Consider the following 20303-nt stretch of genomic DNA (forward strand, 5'->3'; position numbering starts at 1 on the left):
CCTGGTGTGGCAGAGCTTGTAGCTGTGGTGGAGAGCAAATCTTCCTCACAAATCTAAGGCAGAAAAGAGTGTTTGAGGTCACTCACGGAGCACATACCAGGAGAGGGATAAACCTCTCTCCTTTTATCATACAATCTTGCAAGAGCTGAAAATTTACAGATCCCTAGAAGTATCTCTGAAAACAGTTGCACAAAACCTATGAAGCTTGGGACAGTTTGCTATTCACTCTGGAAGAAGAATTCTGCTTTAACAAAGAGCTAAAAAGTTGAGTAATTGGCTGGGAAAATGAGAAAATAGTGGGGAAAAAAATTAGACTATAGAATCTTACTTAGGTGACAAAGAAGATCAAAACATACAAACGCAAGAAGACAACAAAATGAAAGCTCCTGCATCCAAAGCTTCCAAGAAAAAAATGAATTGGTCACAGGTCATGGTAGAGCTCAAAAAGGATTTTGAAAATCAAATAAGAGAAGTAGAGGAAAAATTGGGACAAGAAATGAGTGATGCAAGAAAATCATGAAAAGAATAATAAATATTATAGTCTACACATATGGAATCACACTCTTTCATTATGAAAGCCAAATAGAGGATTTCTTAATTTATCCTGAAAGTGATAAAAAAAAAAAAAACAACAAACAGGGGTTTGAATTGGAGAAGTGGGTAATGGTTGAACTTGTGCTTTAAGAAAATCATTTGGCAGCTGAGTGGAAGATTTTATTTAAATTACCCATTTATTTTTTCCTTTTATTTATTTAGTTGTAATTTATTTTTGTACTCTTTCCTCTACTCAGCTGATTAATTCAAAGCATTCTTTCACTTTTAACCTCTTGTTTTTATTGATTTTCTTTTATTACATCTTTTTCTAAGAATTTTTTTCATATTTTGTCCTACTAGATACTAATCTTTCCTTGCAATCTGTTTTGAACTTATCTGTACAATTTGTGGACTATAACTTTATTTCTCTTTTTTTTTACTCTGTATGCTGGATGTATTTTAGAGATTTTGAAATTCCAAATTTGAGCTTCCTTTCATACATAGTTTAAGTTATACATTGCTATTACAGATATTGACTTATCTTCCCCTTTTCTTCATTCTAAGAAATATGAACTTTTGAGAGAAGTAATGTCAAATAGAAATAGCACTATGCAAATAGAAATAGCACTATGCAATTGAAGTTACTTTATGATCCAAATTTTATGGGATCTAGGGTCATTTCCTAGCCTCACCATGATCACTCCTTTCTTAAAGAAAGGCATCTATTCTCTGGCCCTATATTATTCTTAGACTACCAGCATTCTGTTTGTCAGCTGCTTTTAGTAAATCACACATGTTTTCTTTTAGAATTTTGTACTAGCCAAGCTATAATACTCTCTCAGATGCACAGATTACCCTCAGCCTAAATTCATGAGAAGGTCAAAATTACCCACCACAGGAATAAATTTCATATACTTTCTCCACCATGACAAAGCTTTTCAGTCTAAGATACTTGCAAGATGAATCTTCTCACCATTCATTTCTTCTTCTTTACTTCTTTCTCCTTCACCTTTTGTTCTCCTTCCTCCTCCTCCTCCTCCTCTTCTTCATCTTCATCTCCTCCTCCTCCTTCATTCTCTGTTATTTATTGTTGAAGCTTAATTTTTATTTTTGGAAATATACTATTGAAATCCCCTTGTGATTTCTTGTGATGGCAGAATATTATTATGTTATTAAAATTTTTCCTTTCATGTTTGAAGATTTTTCTCCTGGCTACCTAAATGAGTTATTTGTTGTCACTGAAATTGTGAAATTTGACTGGTAATGTTTCTATGTTGAAGTTTTATACCTCTTCCTAAAAGTAGTTTTTAGATTCTTTTGAACAATAATTTGCTATCTATATTCACAAATGATTGACATACACTTGATATAGCACAATATAGACATACATATTTAAATTATCTTTGAAAATTTACGGGTCCCTAGAAGTATATCTGAAAACAACTGCACAAAACCCCTGAAGATTGGGACAGTTTGCTATCCACTCTAGAAGTAGAGTCCTACTTAAACCAAGAACTAAAAAGTCAAGTAATTGGCTGGGGAAATGAGCAAACAGTGGGAAAAATCATCATCTTATTTCCTTAGAGAGATTCTCTAGTATGTATTTAATTTTTCAGAATCTGCTCATTGAGTTTTTTATTCTATGTTGAAATCTCTCGATTCTGACATATCCATTTTTAATTTATTTGCTTATGATTTTTTTCTCTTTTGACTATTCTGAAATTTCATCTTGTTCTTATGTGGTATGTGGGAAGCCAAGATAGTTCTATCTTTTAATAGATGTTATCAGTTCACTTTTCCTCATATTATACTATTTAAGAGAGTTTTGCATTCTTTTGTGCTTTTACTCATCCTGCATTTTGTATTTAGGATCCTCTTTGTTCATTTATGTTTGCTTATATGCTGATCTCTTATTGAGATTTCTTCCCTTGATATCATTTAGATTTTTTCTTCTTGTTTGGTTTAGTTGTGTCTGACTCTTTGTAAGTCCATTGGGGGTTTTCTTGGTAAAGATACTGGAGTGGTTTCCCATTTCCTTCTCCAGCTCATTTTACAGATGAGGAAACTGGGGCAAACTAGGTGGAGCAACTTGTCCAGGGTCACAAAGCTAGTGTCTGAGGCCAGATTTGAACTCAGGAAGATGAGTCTTTCTGATTTCAAGCCCAGTGCTCTATCCACTGTGCCACCTAGATGCCTTTTTCCTTCTATTCCACATTGATTGTTTTCTCTCTTTATCCCCTTTGTTTGTTAGCAGGCACCTGTAGCTAGCCAGCCTCTTTCTTTACCCTAGGTAACTTGAGGATAAAGAAGGATAGTGAAACTAGTACTTTCACTGGCTTTCAACATCCCTTCCTTCATGTTTGATGGTATTGCCTATGTTGGCATCCTATTTAATCCTTTCCTGTTATTTTCCCCTTTCATTGATAGTTGGGCAAAATCAGTATTTTCTGCTTTGTGTTGGGTGAGGAACATGGAGTTTTGTTGTTTAGGCAGAGTCCTCACAACTGTGGTGGATCGCAAAACAGACTCTCAGGCATAAATATGTTTGTGTTGTGTTCTCTGCCATTATCATGTGGAGGTTGATGGGTCAGAGGGCTATTTAATGTGTTATAAGTAATAAAGATCTTTCCATAACAAATCATAAAGGACTTTTATCTTGTCATTACCTTGTAATTATGTATCTTCATATGAATTTAGCTGTAATTATTCTTTATATTACACGAAATATTAAAGGTTGAGCAATTTTGCAGAATATGGCTCATCTTGCTGGACCCATGATCTCTACATCTCCATAGTTCTATCTATCTATGATTCTATATGTAATAAAAGTATTATGTACTAGATGTTCTTCTGACAGATGCATATGTGGTACTAAATACCTTTATCATATTTACTTGGAGTATTTGCATTTATGGTGTGGTCATAAAAAAATGGTCAAAGGGATTTGAATTAAGTTGGCGTGCAATATCTAATTTAGCCACTAGGTGGTAACCTAGCTATTCTCTGCTGACCTATGCCTATGTAGGTCTATCACTCTTTTATAGTCTGCAAAATCCCCACTGACCACTAGAGTGAATTCAAGCCTGCAAAATGCTGGTTCTCTCTGTTAAACCTCCTCCCCGCTCTCCCTTCCCTCAACGATTTTAACATACTTTTGCCCTTTAGTTTCAGAAGCTGTGTTTTATCTCCTTGATGTACTGTCTTGATCTAAGAAATGAAATATAAAATCATTAATGCGTATTTCTTAAATTTATAAAATTGGCTCCTACTTGTCCCATTCCATTAAAATTCTTAATACCCTCCCAATTCCCCCTACCTACTCCCAGACCCAGGTGATTGCAAGGCCATCTTTTCCTTCTCTTTTTGGGCTCCAGAAAGACATACTGACAAATTTTGTATTCAGGGGACCATAGGTTCTGATCCCATGGACACCCAAGAGGGATGAATAGAAGCAACCTAATAGGCCAAATGACCTTACAATCCATGCAGTTTCTCTGTGATGTGACTACCCATCATTGTGTGCTAGAATGCCTCTCCTGTTTTACTGTAGTCAATGCCTGTAGTCAACATTCCAACCTGGTCCTTTAGGACAACCAAGTCATTTCATCCACGATTCTCTTTCTGTGCCATGTTAGCAAAATGGAGGAAAAAAATATCTAGATAAAAGTTACAATGGCAATCAGACATTCACTCAGTACCTAATTAAATGGAATTGAGAGAATTACTACTCTGTTCCCCAGGATTTTATATCTTATCAAATTCCTGGAGTCCTATTTTCACACTGCCACCATCCAAAAACAGAAGAGGGCTAGTGTTTCTACATGGATCACTGACAGTGTATTCCCTACATAGGGTTAAAGAACCATGAAATTTGAAGAAATTTCCAAGGTCATTGAGTTCTACCCATACCCTGCTCCAGCATCTCTGACAGGCAGTGATATATTTCTTTCCCCAGAGCACATTCCCACTCTCTGTCAGCAGCTCTACTATAGAGCCGCTCACACACAGTTCAGTGTAAAAGCCTTGAACTCTGATTTTTTGATTAAGTTCCTGCTTCTCAGAGATCAGCTTCTTCTAACTCATACCCCTCCTACCTCCATCCACCATCCTCAGATATAAGACCTACACATACCATTTGCAGTAGGCCTTACTTATATTCTGCACAAGGTTGTCTCACAAGGGATAAATTATGCACTCAGGCTGAGAGCAGATTGATTGGTACACATACCTAGCCAATTCCTGTTAGAGATGACTGCTGTGATATATATTTCTTCTTTCTTAGAACCTGCATCCTTTTTAATGGGTGATAACAAAATTTATTGTTTTATGTACCCATTCAACTGCTCAAAAGAAAGAGGAGAGAAAATGTCCCTCTCTCCTCATTGACCTGGTTATCATTTGTATATGATGGAAGGAGGCTTAATATGGGGGCAGACCAGGGACACTTTGGCTCCTTGGAGCCAAACCAAGCACCATTGCAACAAAGAATCAAGACTCCTCATAGATAGTTCTTCATCCACTAAGACTATAATAGAGATGGGCAACAAAGATGAGTGCACTGTCTCTGTGTTGTGATAATATTCTGCTTATTACCAATCCCCTTTATTTAGTGGTGCTTGCAACAATTCTCCAGAGTGCAGGAAGCCAGGCTGTACTAAATAAAGTTGAATTGCACTTCTGAATGAGGGAGATCAGAATATGGGGCTACTGACATTCACATTAATAAGCTTTTCTAGCTTTGTAACTTTTTTCTTGCTCATTTAATCACTTCCTAGAGTCTTATAATTTGAGCATTAATTGGTTAGTTCATCCAGATAGCACTCTTAGGTTCGTTCTGTTACAGATACAGTCCATGGGCCAAGCTTCATCAATGATCACCAGTCAGTGTTAATTAGGCCCATTAATAAGAAATAACTCCCAGTGAACATCCTAGTCTTAACAGCACTCATTATTGTTGTTTTTAAGTCATGTCTGACTCTTCATGATCCCATTTGGGGTTTTCTTGGTAAAAATACTGGAGTAGATTTTCATTTCCTTCTCCAATTCATTTTTACAGATGAGGCAAACAGGGTTAAGTGACTTGCTCAGGGACACACAGCTGTTAAGTGTCTGAGGCCAGATTTTAACACATGAAGATGAGTCTTCCTGACTTTAGACCCAACTCTTTATCCACTATTCCACCTAGCTTTACTAGAAGCAATCACAGATAAGAAAGTTTCAAGAATTAAAACCTACTCTTTCAATATAATTCTGTCCCTGCCAAAACCCTGACTTAAGAGGAAGCACATAAATTCAAACAGGGAGAACTGGGTAGGGCACCAAACATCTGGATGAGGCTAGCCTTAGCCAGATGTCTTACAAGAATGTACTTGAGGAAGTCTGAGATTCAGTCTACGTGCACTGAAAGTAAATATTCTAGCGAAATAGATAAGCAGGGAGGAGTTCCAGAGGCAACTAACAATAAGAAATTCTTCTTGCTGGTCCTCATGGTATATTCTTGACTTGGTTGGATAGATGCAGAATGAATCATGCCCTCAATTGATAAACCACCCCTACCAGTGTGGATTCAAAGTGTTAATACTGATTAATCAATTAATATTTACTGACACCAAGGAAAGTAAATTACACATACATGCTTGCTTTCCCAAAGCTCTTAGTCTACAAAAGACAGGATATCTTTGTGCACAGTCATCAGATTGGAGTAGTGGGTAGAAAATTTACTCTACATATGGAAACCGAAAACCTGGGTTCAAATCTCAGTGCTGCCTTTTACTATCAGCATTTCTTTGGGTAAGTCACTTAAACTCTTTGTCTCTCAGATTCTCTATCAATTAAAAAAAGAATGAGGGTGGAGCCAAGATGGTGGAGTAAAGGCACCAATTCACCTGAGCTCTCCCAAAATTTTCCCCTCCAAACAACTTTAAAATAACACCTCAAAAAGAATTTGGAGCAGTAGAACCAACAAAAGGTCAAGATGAAACAATTTTCTGGCCTAAGACTACTTAGAGGATTGGCAGGAAAGGTGTCACTAATGGGTTGTGATGTTAATGGGATATAAGGGCTTCCCTGCCCATTAATAGGCCTCACATGGAGCCCATTAAGGGAAGCTTGCTTAGGGGAGGCTTGCTTGTAGGAAGGCTTTCACACCTTTTGAGAATTTCTAATTAGACACTGAATCAGGAGGGTTGTAAGGCCCTCTGGCTCTAAAAAAGATATATATATACTCTGAGGTTAGCATTTTGCTTTGGGGCTCACTCATTAGAAGAGTGTTCTTGTAATTTGACCAGATGAGATTCTGGGTAGCTGCTAAGGATTCCCCTGGTTTTGAAAAGCCCAAATGATGGTGCTTCTCTCTCTGGCAATTATGCATGTATTGCCTTGGTTAGACAGTTGGATCTGTCTGTTGATCCGCACTAATTTATCAGACAGTTAGAAGCTCTGTCTGTTTGTCTTTATTTCTCTGCTTGTATTTTCTCTATGTTCACTGTTTCGATTTTCTCTGAAGTTCAGGGTGCTGACTTTTCCCCTGAACTAATGAATATAATTTAAAAAAAAAGATTGTTGACCCCTTAAATCATTATATTTCCTAGTAAAGCAGATCTAAGAACCTGTGCTAGCAGTCATCCTGGGTATGCCAGTGTGGTTGCCACTACAGGTGTGAGTTGAGTGTGGTTCAGTATAGAAAGACCCAGGCTACTTAGTATCTATCAAGTCAGGAGAAGGACTTGGGGAGATTGAATCAGTGGTGGTAGAAGATTTCAAAGCTCTCAGCCCAAAAGCAATAAGGAGGTGAAACAACTGGCCAGAAGGATATTTTTAGGGGGCACTTGGCTGCCACTGGGAGCAAGACTCTGTTGCATTTCCCATATGAGGTTCTGGGTTGCAGTCCCAGGGCAAGGAAGAGTACTAGCAAGAGGAGGACCCTGGTCACAGTTCCAAGGCAGAAAAGAGTGGTTATGGTAGTTCAGAGCACAGTCCAGGAGAGTAGTGACTGCACTTTTTGTTATATCAGATCACCTAGGAAGAACTGAAAAAAATCATAGAAAGTTACTATAGTGATAGGGGAGATCAAAACACAAACTCAGAAGAGCATAACAAAATCGAAAGAGCTATATTCAAAACATCATAGAAAAATATGAATATAGAAAGAAGGATAAAAAGGGGAGAAATGGGATAGAGGGGAATACACAATTAGTAATCATAACTATGTATGTGAATGGGATTAACTCACCCCCCAGAAGGAAGCAGATAGAGTGAATTACAAACCAGAATCCTACAGTATATTATTTATAAGAAACACACTTGAAGCAGAAACACACAGAGAGTAAAGGTAAAGGGCTAGAGCAGACTCTACTAAGTTTTATCTGAAGTGAAAAAAAAGCAAGGTTAGCAATCATGATCTTAGACAAAGCAAAAGCAAAAATAGATCTAATTAAAAGATAGCAAGGAAACTTCATCTTGCTAATAGGTACCATGGACAATGAAATAATATCAATATGAACTATGTATGCACCAAATGTTATAGCATCTAAGAACTGAAAGGAAAAGTTAAATGAGTTACAGTAGGAAATAATGAAACAATTTTAGTGAAAGAGTGCAACTTTTCCCTTTCAGAAATAAATAAATATAGGGGGGCGGAGTCAAGGTGCCTGAGTAGGTACAGAACTTCCTCTAGGCTCTGGCTCCCACCTCCTCCAATTCATATAAAAAATGACTCTAAACAAACTTTGGAGTAACAGAACCTGAAAAATGACAGAGAGAAGCTAACTTCCCACTGAAGACAGCCCAGCAGGCTGGCAGGAAGGGGCAAACATAACACTCTGGGAGCCACGCCCAGCCCCACATGATCCAGAGGTTTTAACCTCAGGGCAGCCACAATCAGCCACTGGCTGGAGGGACTTGAGATCATCAGCAGCTGTGGCAGTTTCCAGAATTATCAACCCATAGATGCTAAGGTCAAAGAGAGAGGTCAGTACAGTATTGACTTTGGGAACTGGGAGTTTTAGAGTGTGGTCTGGCCTTTATACACTGGAGGGAGAAGTGACTGAGCCTCAGCAGCTGTGCAACCACCGCCATATGACTGCTTCAGAGCTCCTGGCCTGCATATTGTAAGGGGACAAGCTACCAGTCTGAGGAGTAATTACTCTTGCTTTAACCTGCTTGTATCTGGAACACTGTCTAAGATGGAGATCCAGGGGTTCATGAACAGTTTCCCAGAGAGTGTAGAAGCTTCATAGAGGGCACCCAACTTTGTACCCCAGCAACTGGGAAAAACCCCAGTGATTTGGGACAAAGCTCCCATTTCTGATAGGACAGTTCCAGTGTGGCAAAAAGTTCAAAAGTAATTGAGTGGCAATATAAGCAAGCAAAGGAAGCAAAGCAAGTAGAGCCATCCAACATTAGACTTCTTTTTTGGGGACAAAAACGATCAAAGCATGGAACAGGAGGAAGACAATGAAGTCAGAAATCCTGCACCAAAAGCTTCCAAGAAAAATATGAGCTGGTTACAGGCCATAGAGGAGCTTAAGAGGGATTTTGAAAACCAAATAAGAGAAGTGGAGGAAAAATAGGGAAGAAAAATGAGAACGATGCAAGAAAATTATGAAATGAGAGTCAATAACCTGACTGAAGAAAATGAGACCTTAAAAAACTCAGATGGTAAAAAAAGGCTCAAAAAGTCAATGAAGAGAAGAATGCATTAAAAATCTAAATTTGCCAGATAGGTAAAGAATCTCAAGAGCTCACTGAAGAGAATCATTCCTTCAGAATTAGATGGGAGCAAATGGAAGCTAGTGACTTTATGAGAAACCAAGAAACTATTAAATATATCCAAGCAAATGAAAAAAATTGAAGGCAATGTGAAATATCTCATTGGAAAGACCACTGACCTGGAAAATAGATACAGGAGAGATAATTTGAAAGTTATTGGACTACCTGAAAGCCATGACAAAAAAAAGAACCTAGAAATCATCCTTCAAGAAATTCTCAAGGAAAATTGCCTTGATAGTTTAGAACTAGAGGGCAAAATAGAGGTTGAAAGAATCCACTGACCACCTCCTGAAAAAGATCCCCAAAAGAAAACTCCTACGAATATTATAGCCAGGTTCTGGAGTTCCCAGATCAAGAAGAAAATATTACTAGCAGTCAGAAAGAAACAATTTGAATATTGTGAAAACACAATCAGTACTACCCTGGCAGCTTCTACACAGAAGGATCGAAAGGCTTAGAATATGATATTCTGGAGGTCAAAGGAGCTGGGATTAAAACCAAGAATCATCTACCCAGCAAAACTGAGTATCATGTTTCAGAGAAAAATATGGTCATTCAATGGAATAGATGACTTTTAAGCATTCTTGCTGAAAAAACCAGAGTTGAATAGAAAATTTGACATTCAGACACAAGAAGGAAGAGAAGCATGAGAAGGTAAACAGGGAAAAGAAATGATCAAAGTTGAACTACTTACATTCCTACATGGAAAAACTATAATTGTAACTTATGAAACTTTTCTCAGCATGACAATATTTGAAGGGAATAGAAATGAATATACATATACATATATATGTCTATATAGGGAGGGTATATGGGCATATGAATTCATGTGTGAGCATGTGAATGGATGTGTACAGGTATACATAGACAGAGGGCACAGAACCAATTGAATAGGAAGGGATAATACTTTAAAGGTAAAATTAAGAGATGAGCGAGTAAAATAATGAGAGGAGATGGGGAGAGACAGAATGGGGTAAATTATCTCTTATAGAAGAGGCAAGGGAAAACCATTACAATGGAGGGAAATAACAGGAAGACTAAAGGGAATGAGTCAACCTTAATCTCATAGAATTTGGCACAGGGAGGCAATGACATACACACTAAATAGGGTATCTCACCCTATAGTAGAGTAGGGGGGAAGGGGATGAGAGGGGGAATGATGGAGGGGAGGGAAGGCTGGGGGGTGGAGGGAACTTGGAAGCACCCGCTTTTGAAAAGAGACAGGATCAAATTACAGAATAGAAGAAGTTGGGGGTGGGATAGGATGGAGATAAATATAGTCAATCTTTCCCAATATATCTAACTATCGAAATGTTTTGCATAGCTACACATGTACAACCTATAATGAATTGCATATCTTTCCAGTGAGGGTGGGTGATGAGTGAGGAAGGGAAATAATCTTGAATTCAAAGTTTTAAAATCAAATGTTTAATATATATATGTATATATATATATGTATATACACACACATATATATAATTATAAATACACACACACACACACACACACACACACATATATATATATATATATATATATATATATAATTAGTCTTATTTTACATGTAACTGGGAAATATGATATACAGTCACTGGGGCATAGAGATCCACCATGACCTATTGGAAAGTCAGAGGGGGAATGGGGGAAGATATAAGAAAGAGCAGATTGGGGGAGGGTATATTCATTTCAATCACTGTTTTGGGGTGGTGGATAGGGGAAAAATGGTGAGAAAATTTGCAACTCAAAATATTGTGGAAATGAATGATGTAAACAAAAATATACAAAAAATTTAAAAAAGAAATAGATAAATATAACAGAAAGAAGGAAAGGAAGAAAGGAAGGAAGAAAGAAAGAAGGAAAGGAAGAAAGGAAGGAAGGAAGGAAGAAAGAAAGAAAGAAAGAAAGAAAGAAAGAAAGAAAGAAAGAAAGAAAGAAAGAAAGAAAGAAAGAAAGAAAGAAAGAAAGAAAGAAAGAAAGAAAAAAGGAAGAAAAAAGGAAGAAAAAAGGAAGAAAGTTATGTAGATATAGAATTTTAGGAATATTAGTTAGATAGACCTCTGGAAAAAATTAAATGGGAAGAGAAAAGAAATTACCTTTTTTTCCCCCTTTAGTGGCACAGGGCACCTACACAAAAACTTGACCATATCTTAGGTTATTAAAACCCACAAAAGAAAATGCAGAAAAGCAGAAATTTAAAATGCATCCTTTTCAGATCATAATATAATATAAAATATAATAATATAATAAAAATTACATTTAATAAAGTGCCATGGAAAGTAGATTAAACATTAATAGGAAACTAAATAATCTAAATCTAAAGAATGAGCAGGTCAAAGATCAAATCATAGAAACATAGTAACAATCAATAAATTCATTAAAGAGAATGACAGCAATGAGACAACATACGAGAATTTGTGGGATTTTTTTTTGGGGGGGGGGGTGATACAGCCAAAGCAGTACTTAGAGGAAAATTGTTATCTTTAAAAATTTATATCAATAAAATGGAGAACAAGTAGATAATGAATTGAGTATTTAACAACAGCAACAACAAAAACAACTAGAAAAAATGACAAATTAAAACTCCCCAATTAAACAACAAATTGGAAAACCTGAAAGGATTAATAAAATTGAAAGTAAGAAAAACATTGACCTAACAAATAAAACTAAGCTAATTTTATGGGGAAAAAACCCAATAAGTAAACCACTGATTAATTTGATTTAAAAAAAGATGAAAACCCAATTACTGGTATCAGAAGTTTAATTCACTACAAATCAAGAACAAATTAAAGCAACTATTAAGAGTTATTTTATAACCAAGATTAGGAGGGAAGCAGAAAACTGAGAAAGCTTTTTTACAACCAGTGTTTGATAAAGACCTCATTTCTAAAATATATAGAGAACTAAGTTAAATTTACAATTTACAACTGAGTTAAATTTACAAGAATACAAGTCATTCCCCAATTGATGCATGGTCAAAGGATATTAACAGGCAGTTTTCAGAGCAAGAAATTAAAGCTATCTATAGTCATGAAAAAATTCTCTAAATCATTATTGAGTAGAGAGATGCAAATCAAAACAACTTTGAGGTACCACATCACACCTATCAGATTGGCTAACATGTCAAAACAGGAAAATGATAAATGTTGGAGAGGATGTGGGAATGTTGGAACACTTGGAGCTGTGAACTGATCCAACCATTCTGGAGAGCAATTTGTAACTATGCCCAAAAGGTTACAAAAATGTCCATACCTTTTGACCTAACATTAGTGCTCTAGGCATGTTTCCCAAAGAGATCATAAAAATTGTAAAAAAGATGCACATGTACAAAAATATTTCTAGCAGCTGCTTTTGTGGTGGCCAAGAACTGGAAATTTAGGTGAAGTCATAATCTGGGAAATGGCTAAACAAGTTGTGGTATGTGAATGTAATGGAATATTATTGTATTGTAAGAGATGATGAACAGATGGATTTCAGAGAAACTTGGTAAGACTTCTATGAACTGATGCTGAATGAAGGGAGCAGAACCAGAACATTGTACATAATAACAGCCAGTGTATGAGGACTGATTTTGATAGACTTAGCCCTTCTCAGCCATGCAAGGACCTAAAACAATTCCAAGGCACACATGAAGAAAATGCCAGCTTCATACAGAGAAAGAACTATGGAGTTGGAATGCAGAACAAAGCAGACTACTTTCTTTTTGTTTTATTTTATATGTTTTTCTTTCTTTCTTGTGTTTTTTCCCCATTCCTTGTAATTCTCATATGCAACATGACTAACGTGAAAATGTGTTTAATAGGAATATATATGTAGAGCCTCTATCAGACTGCATGCCATCTTGGGGAGAGGGGAGAGAAAGGAGAGGGAGAAAATTTAAAACTTATGGAAGTGAATATTGAAAACTAAAAATAAATAATTTAATTGTTCTTTAAAAATATTTATTTTCCTGAATTATATGCCAATAAATCTGACATCCTAATGAACTGAATGAATATTTACAAGAATATATACAAATTGACATTATCAGAAGAGGAGATAGAATTCTTAAATAATCTCATTTTAGACAAAAAAAAAGAAACTGAGCAAGGCATTAATGGTCATTCTAAGAAAAAATCCCTTGGACCAGATAGATTCAAATGTCAATTCTACCAAACATGTAAATAACAATTAATTCCAGTACTATATAAACTATTTGAAAAAAATAGACAAAGAAGTAGCCCTACAAAACTACTTTTACAACACAAATATGGTGCTAATACTTATCCTACCGAAGAGCAAAAACAGAGTGAAAATATAGACCAATTTCCTTAGTGAATATTGATGCAAAAATTTTGAATAAAAGACTAGCAAGGAGATTACAGTAATATATCACAAAGATCATATGTTATGACAAGATGAGATTTATATCAGGAATGCAAGGATAGTTTAATATTAGGCAAACTATTAGCCTAATTGACCATATCAATGACAAAGCCAACAAAATCACATCATTATTTCAATATATGCAGAAAAAGCTTTTTGACAAAATTCAGTGCTCATTTTTATTAAGAAAAAAAAACCATTAAGAAAACATGGGAATAGAGCTTTCTTTAAAATAAGTAGTATTTATCTAAAAACAATCAGCAAACATTATATGTAATGGGAATAAACTAGAGACCTTCCAAATAAGATCAAGTGTGAAATTAGGATGTCCACTATCACCACTCTTATTCAATATTGCACCGGAAATGCTGTCTATAGCAATTAAAGAAGAAAAAAAATGAAATTGAAGGAATTAGAATAGGCAACTAAGAAATAAAACCATTATTCCTTGCTGGTAATATGATGATATATTTAGAAAATCCGAATCAAAGAAAAATTATTTGAAATAATTGATAATTTTACACATTTGTAGGATGTAAAATAAACCCACAAAAAATCATCAGCATTTCTATTACCAACCAAGTTGAGTAGCAAGATATATAAAGAGAAATTTCATTTAAAATAGCTGTAAATAATATAAAATACTTGAAGTCTATCTGTCAAGAAAAACTCAGGAACTATAGGAACACAATTACAAAACATTTTTATGTAAATTAATTCTGAAAAATTGGAAAAAAAATGCTAATTGCTTATGGGTGAAATAAGCCAATATAATAAAAATTACAATTGTAGCTAAATTAATTTACTTATTCAATGTCATACCAAACTACCAAAAATATCTTGTAGACATAGAAAAAAATAAAATTCATCTAGAAGAAAAAATAGTCAAGAATATCAAGGAAATTAATGGGGAAAAACAGTAAAGAAAGGTGGCTTAGCTATATCAGATCTCAAACTGTATTACAAAGAGGTAAATATCAAAATAATATGACCCTGGCTAAGAGATAAAATGGTGGATCAGTGGAATCAATTCACAACTCCACCACCAGTGTATTAGTGCCTCAACTTTCCCCTGTCCTCTCCAACATTTGTCATTTTTCTTTTTCATTCTATTAGCCAATATAATAGGTGTGAGGTAGTACCTCAGATTGTTTTAACTTGAATTTCTCCAATCGTGATTTAGAGCATTTTCTCATACAGATATAGAGAGCTTTGATAACTTCATCTGAAAACTGACTGTTTGCATTTTATCAATTTATCAAACTCTTTCCCCCATAAGACTCATTTCTCTATATATTTGAGAGATGAGGACTTTATCACAGAAACTTGCTTCAAAACCATTTTTTCCACAATTATGATTGCTAATTGCATTTCCATCCATACTTCCCCCCATTTATTCTATTCTCTTTCTCCTTTAACCCTTTCCCTCCTCAAAGGTGTATTGCTTCTGACTACTACCTCCCACAATATGTCTGCTCTTCTATGAGCACCCCCCTTCTTTTGTCTCCTTCCCCTCCTACATTCTTGCCAGTTAAGGCAGATTTCTATACCCAATTGAGTGTATATGTTATTCTCTCTTTGAGCCACTACTGATGAGAGTAAGGTCTAGCTTTTCCTGCCATATCCCCCATGTTCCACTCCACTGTCAAAGCTCATTTGTACTTCTTTTATGTCAGATAATTTACCTTATTTTACCTTTACCTTTCCTTCTCTCATAGTGCATTTCTGTTTTTCAGCTCTTAGTTTTATTTTTAAGATGTCATCCCATCATATTAAACTCACATCTGCAAGTTCTATCTATATGTATTCTTTCTAACTGCCCTAATACTGAGAAAATTCTTATGAGTTACAAGTATCATCTTCCCATGGAGGAATGCAAACAGTTTAACCTTATAAAGTGACTAATGATTTTCTTTCCTGTTTACCTTTTTATGATTCTCTTGAATTCTGTATTTGAAAGTCAAATTTTCTATTCAGCTCTTGTTTTTTCATTAGGAATACTTGAAAATACTCTATTTCATTGGTTGTTTTTTTCCCTTGAAGCATTATACCGAGATTTGCAGGGTAGGTGATTGTTGAGTGCAACACTAGCTCCTTTGCCTTCCAAAATACCATATTCCAAGTCCTCCTCCAATTCCTTTAATGTAGAAGCTGTTAAAGCTTGTATTATCCTGAATCTTTTTTTCATGGCTGCTTGAAATATTTTCTTTTCATCTGAGATCTCTATAATTTGACTATAATATTCTTGGGAGTTTTCATTTTGTGATCTTTTTCAGGTGATTGGTGGATTTTTTTTTTCAAAATTTATTTTACCCTCTGGTTCTAGAATATCAGGGAAGTTTTCCCTCATCTCTTGAAAGATGATGCTTAGGCTTTTTTTTTTTTTATCATGGCTTTTAGGTAACCCAATACTTTAAAAAAAATATCTCTCCTGTGGTGGATTTAAGATGGTGGAGTAAAAGCAGGGCTTCCAAGTGGCTCTGGCTTCCACCTTCCCCAACTAATGTAAAAAGCGAACTCTGAACAAACTTTGGAGCTGCAGAACCCACAAAATGACACAGAGAAGCTAACCTCCTGCTGAGGACAGGCCAGCAGGAATCGGACAGCACATTGCTCAGGAAACCGAGCCCAGGCCCCCATGCGCCAGAGGTTTTAGCCCCATGGCGGGTCTGATCAGCCACAGGCCAGAGAGCCTCCAGATCAGCAGCAGCTGTGGTTGTTTCCAGAATTATCAACACGTAAATGTGAAGGACAAAGTGAGAGGTCAGTGCAATCTGGATTTTGGGACCCTGTAAGTGGGCATGGGTAGGCTTTTGCCCCCAGGGCAAGAAGCCCCTGAGATGCCTGACATAGACAGCCAGCTCCACATGGAAACTTCAGCTCCTGTACTGCAGACTGTAGGGGGACCAAGTGACCAGTCTGAGGGGTAACCACTCTTGCTTTAACCTGCTTGGATCTGGATTGCAGTCTAGGGTGGAGGGCCTGAGGTGTATGTCCAGCTTTCCAGAGCATGCGGAGGCCCCAGAGAGGGCACCCAACTAATACCTCTGGCAGCTAAGAAAACCCCAGCATTTGGGATGAAAGCTCCCCTGTGTGGTGGCAGAGTCCTACTGTGGCAAAAAGCCCAAAAGGCAAGTAATTGAGAGGCAAAATGAGCAGACAAAGGAAACAAAGCAGACGGAAGATTCCAACATTACACTCCTATTTTGGGGACAAAAAAGAGCAAAGCATGGAACAGGAGGAAGACAGTGAAGTCAGAACTCCTGCACCAAAAGCTTCAAAGGAAAATACAAGATGGTTACAGGCCATAAAGGACCTTAAGAAGCAGATAAGAGAAGTGGAGGAAAAACTGGGAAGAGAAATGAGAACAATGAAAGAAAATTATGAAATGAGAGTCAACAGCCTGAATGAGGAAAATAACACCTTAAAAAAACAGACTAATTCAATTGGCAAAAGAGGCTCAAAAAGCCAATGAGGAGAAGAGTGCCTTAAAAAGCCGAATTCGCCAGATGGAAAAAGAATCTCAAAAGCTCACTGAGGAGAATCATTGCTTCAGAATTAGATTGGAGCAAATGGAAGCTAATGACTTTATGAGAAATCAAGATGCTGTTAAACAGATCCAAACAAATGAAAGAATAGAAGGCAATGTGAAATATCTCATTGAAATATCTCAATCTCATTTCTCTTCCTAACTTTTCCTCTACCTGTCTTGCTTGATTTTTAAAATGCTTTTTGAGCTCTTCCATGGCCTGAAATCAATTCATATTTTTCTTTGTGGCTTTCAATGTAGGAATTTTTACTTTGTTATTTTCTTCTGAATATGCATTTTGATATTCCTTGTCACCATAGTGACTTTCCATCATTAGAATTTTTCTGTCGTTTACTCATTTTTTCCAGCCTATGTCTTGACTTTTAGTTCTTTGCTAAAATGGATCTCTGCTTCCATGGTGTGGGGCTCACTGTCCCAAACTTCAGGGGTTTTATGCAGCTATTTTCAGAGATAATTTTAGGGACCTTATAAGTTTTTAGTTCTTTCAAAATGGTATGATCTAAGGAAAAATGTTTTCACTACTCTCCTGTCAAATGCTCTGGTGTGCAAGCTATCACAAGTATTCTTTTCTGTCCTGGAACTGTGATGGGGATCCTGGCTGCACTGTACCTGAAAGCTCTTATGTGCTAGTAGCTTGTAACTGCCACCAGTACTGCAATCCAGATCTGAGTGTGGGCAAATCAATGCAATCCTGCCCCTGGTGCCAGTAAAGAAACTCCTGTAATCTCCTTCTGACCAATGGTTCATCTCCCTTAGTGTCTATGGGTTGAGAGCTCTAGAGGTAGCCACTGTTGCTACTGATTCAGCAGCTCGTGAGGCCTAGTCCTGGTTTGCTGGGGCCCGATCTGTGCTGGTGGGGTCCGCACTGGATTATGTTCCTCTATCACCCTGGTGCAACACACCTTTTTTTACTGAAATTTCAAGTTGCCTTAATCTGGAAAATTGTTTTGCACTATCCTTTTGTGGGTTCTACCACTCCAGAATTTGTTTTAGGACATTGTTAAAATATTTTTCGAGTAGATTTGGAGAGAGCTCAGGCAAATCCCTGCCTTCTCTACACCATCATGGCTCCACCCCTAAAGAATGCAAATAAAGATAATTCTGAGGTACTACTTCATGCCTATCAGGTTAGTTAATTTGACAGAAAAGGAATATGATAAATGTTAGAGAGAATATGGGAAAATTGGGACACTAATGCATGGTTGCTAGAATTGTAAACCGATCCAGTCATTAAGGAGAGCAGTTTGGAACTATGCCCAAAGGGCTAAAAAAACTGTGGATAATACCCTTTGATTAAATGATACCACTACTAGGGCTGTATCCTAAAGAGATTTTTTAAAAGGAAAATTACATGAACGTAAAAATATTTATAATATAATATTTTTGTACAAAATACTATATAACATAATATAATAATTTATAAATTACTTTATAAGATAATTTTATAATGTATAATTTAAAATATTTATTATAATTTGTAGTATAATTCTTTTTTTTTGGTGGTAAAGAATTGGAAAAGGAGGGGTTGTCTGTCACTAGGGAAATGGCTAAATAAGTTCTGGCATATGATTGAGAGCGAACACTATTGTGCTATTAGAAATGATGAACTGGAAGCTTTCAGAAAAAACTTGGAAAGACTTAATTGAATTGATGAAAAGTAAAGTGAGCAGAACCAAGAAAATATTGTGCATGGTAACAGCAATATTGTATGATGATGATCAACTATGAATGACTTAGCTATTCTCAGCAATATAAAGATGGAAGTCAATCCAAAGGACTTATGATGAGAAATGTTATAAACCTCCACAGAAAGAAGTTATGGGATATGATTGCAGATCAAGGCATGCTATTTCTTATTTTATTTTGTGGGTTTTTTTTGTCTGTGATTAATATGGAAATAAATTGCATGACTCACATTTATACCTATATCAAATTGCTTGTCTTCACAATGAGAGGGGAGGGAAATTATTGTAAAAAGTATATAATTGGAAAATTGTAACTGGAAAAAATAAAATATTAATTAAAAATATAAAGGCATGAGACTAGGTAATCGTTAAGGTTCATTGTAATTTTAGAATGTATCATCCCTTGAATCCTTTTGCTTCAGTTTTCTCATCTAAAGTAAAGGCTTGGACTAAACAACCTAGAAGGTCTATTTCTGTTTTAAATCTATGATCCTATGATTTTTATGATCCCTATTGCTCCCTGGGCTACTGTGAAATAGCCCCAAACAGTAGATGGATAGATAGATAGATAGATAGATAGATAGATAGATAGATAGATAGATGATAGATAGATAGAGATAGATAAATATCTTTTGGTATAAAGATAGAGATATAGATAGATATCTATCTATATATTTATTTATACAGACACTATTTTGTTATATGGCATATACAATATAATAATATAGTATATATAATTGTTATATATACTATATTATGTATAATATATTATAATAATTATATCATTGTATTAAATAACAATTATATTTGTGTATATATGTGTGTAAATACACATATACATATATGCCTATATAAATATGTATGTATATGTATATATATATACGTATATACATATATGTATGTATATATATGTGTGTGTGTGTATATATATATAAAAGTGTGTGTGTATAATAGTAGCTAGGTAGTACAGTGGATAGAGCACTGGGCCTGGAATCAGAAATATCTGAGCTCAAATTCATTCTCAGACACTTACTGTGTGTCCCTGGGCAAGTCACTTGACCTCAATTTGACTTCGTTTTCCTTATCTATAAAACAAGTATAAAATATTATCTAAAAATCTCTCAATGCTGTGAGGATCAAATGACATAATAATTGTAAAGCTTTTAGTACAGTGCCTGACATATAGTAAGCACTATCTAAATGCCAGCTGTTATTATGTACGCATATATATTAAAAAGAAATGTTGATATTAGATAGGCAATAATTATAACTAAAGAACAAATATGCATGTACAATCTCTCCTTGTCATAGAAAAGCACATTTTAGGAGTGGAAAGCAATAGAAACATCCATGGGGGTTCAGAATTGATGAGATTGAGAGACAATACATTATAACTCTAACTG

At 35.8% G+C, this 20303-nt stretch overlaps 1 pseudogene; it reads right to left on the reverse strand.

Moving 5' to 3' along the window:
• The window catches only part of LOC138142011 (olfactory receptor 10R2-like), a 57936-nt pseudogene extending 41631 nt beyond the window's left edge, over positions 1-16305 (reverse strand).
• Between the last annotated feature and the right edge of the window lie 3998 nt (positions 16306-20303).

This window comes from Petaurus breviceps, unplaced genomic scaffold (genome assembly GCF_028583685.1).
Source record: "Petaurus breviceps papuanus isolate PSGF00001 unplaced genomic scaffold, PetGlider_PUasm1.0 90510, whole genome shotgun sequence".
NCBI classification, from domain to species: Eukaryota; Metazoa; Chordata; class Mammalia; order Diprotodontia; family Petauridae; genus Petaurus; species Petaurus breviceps.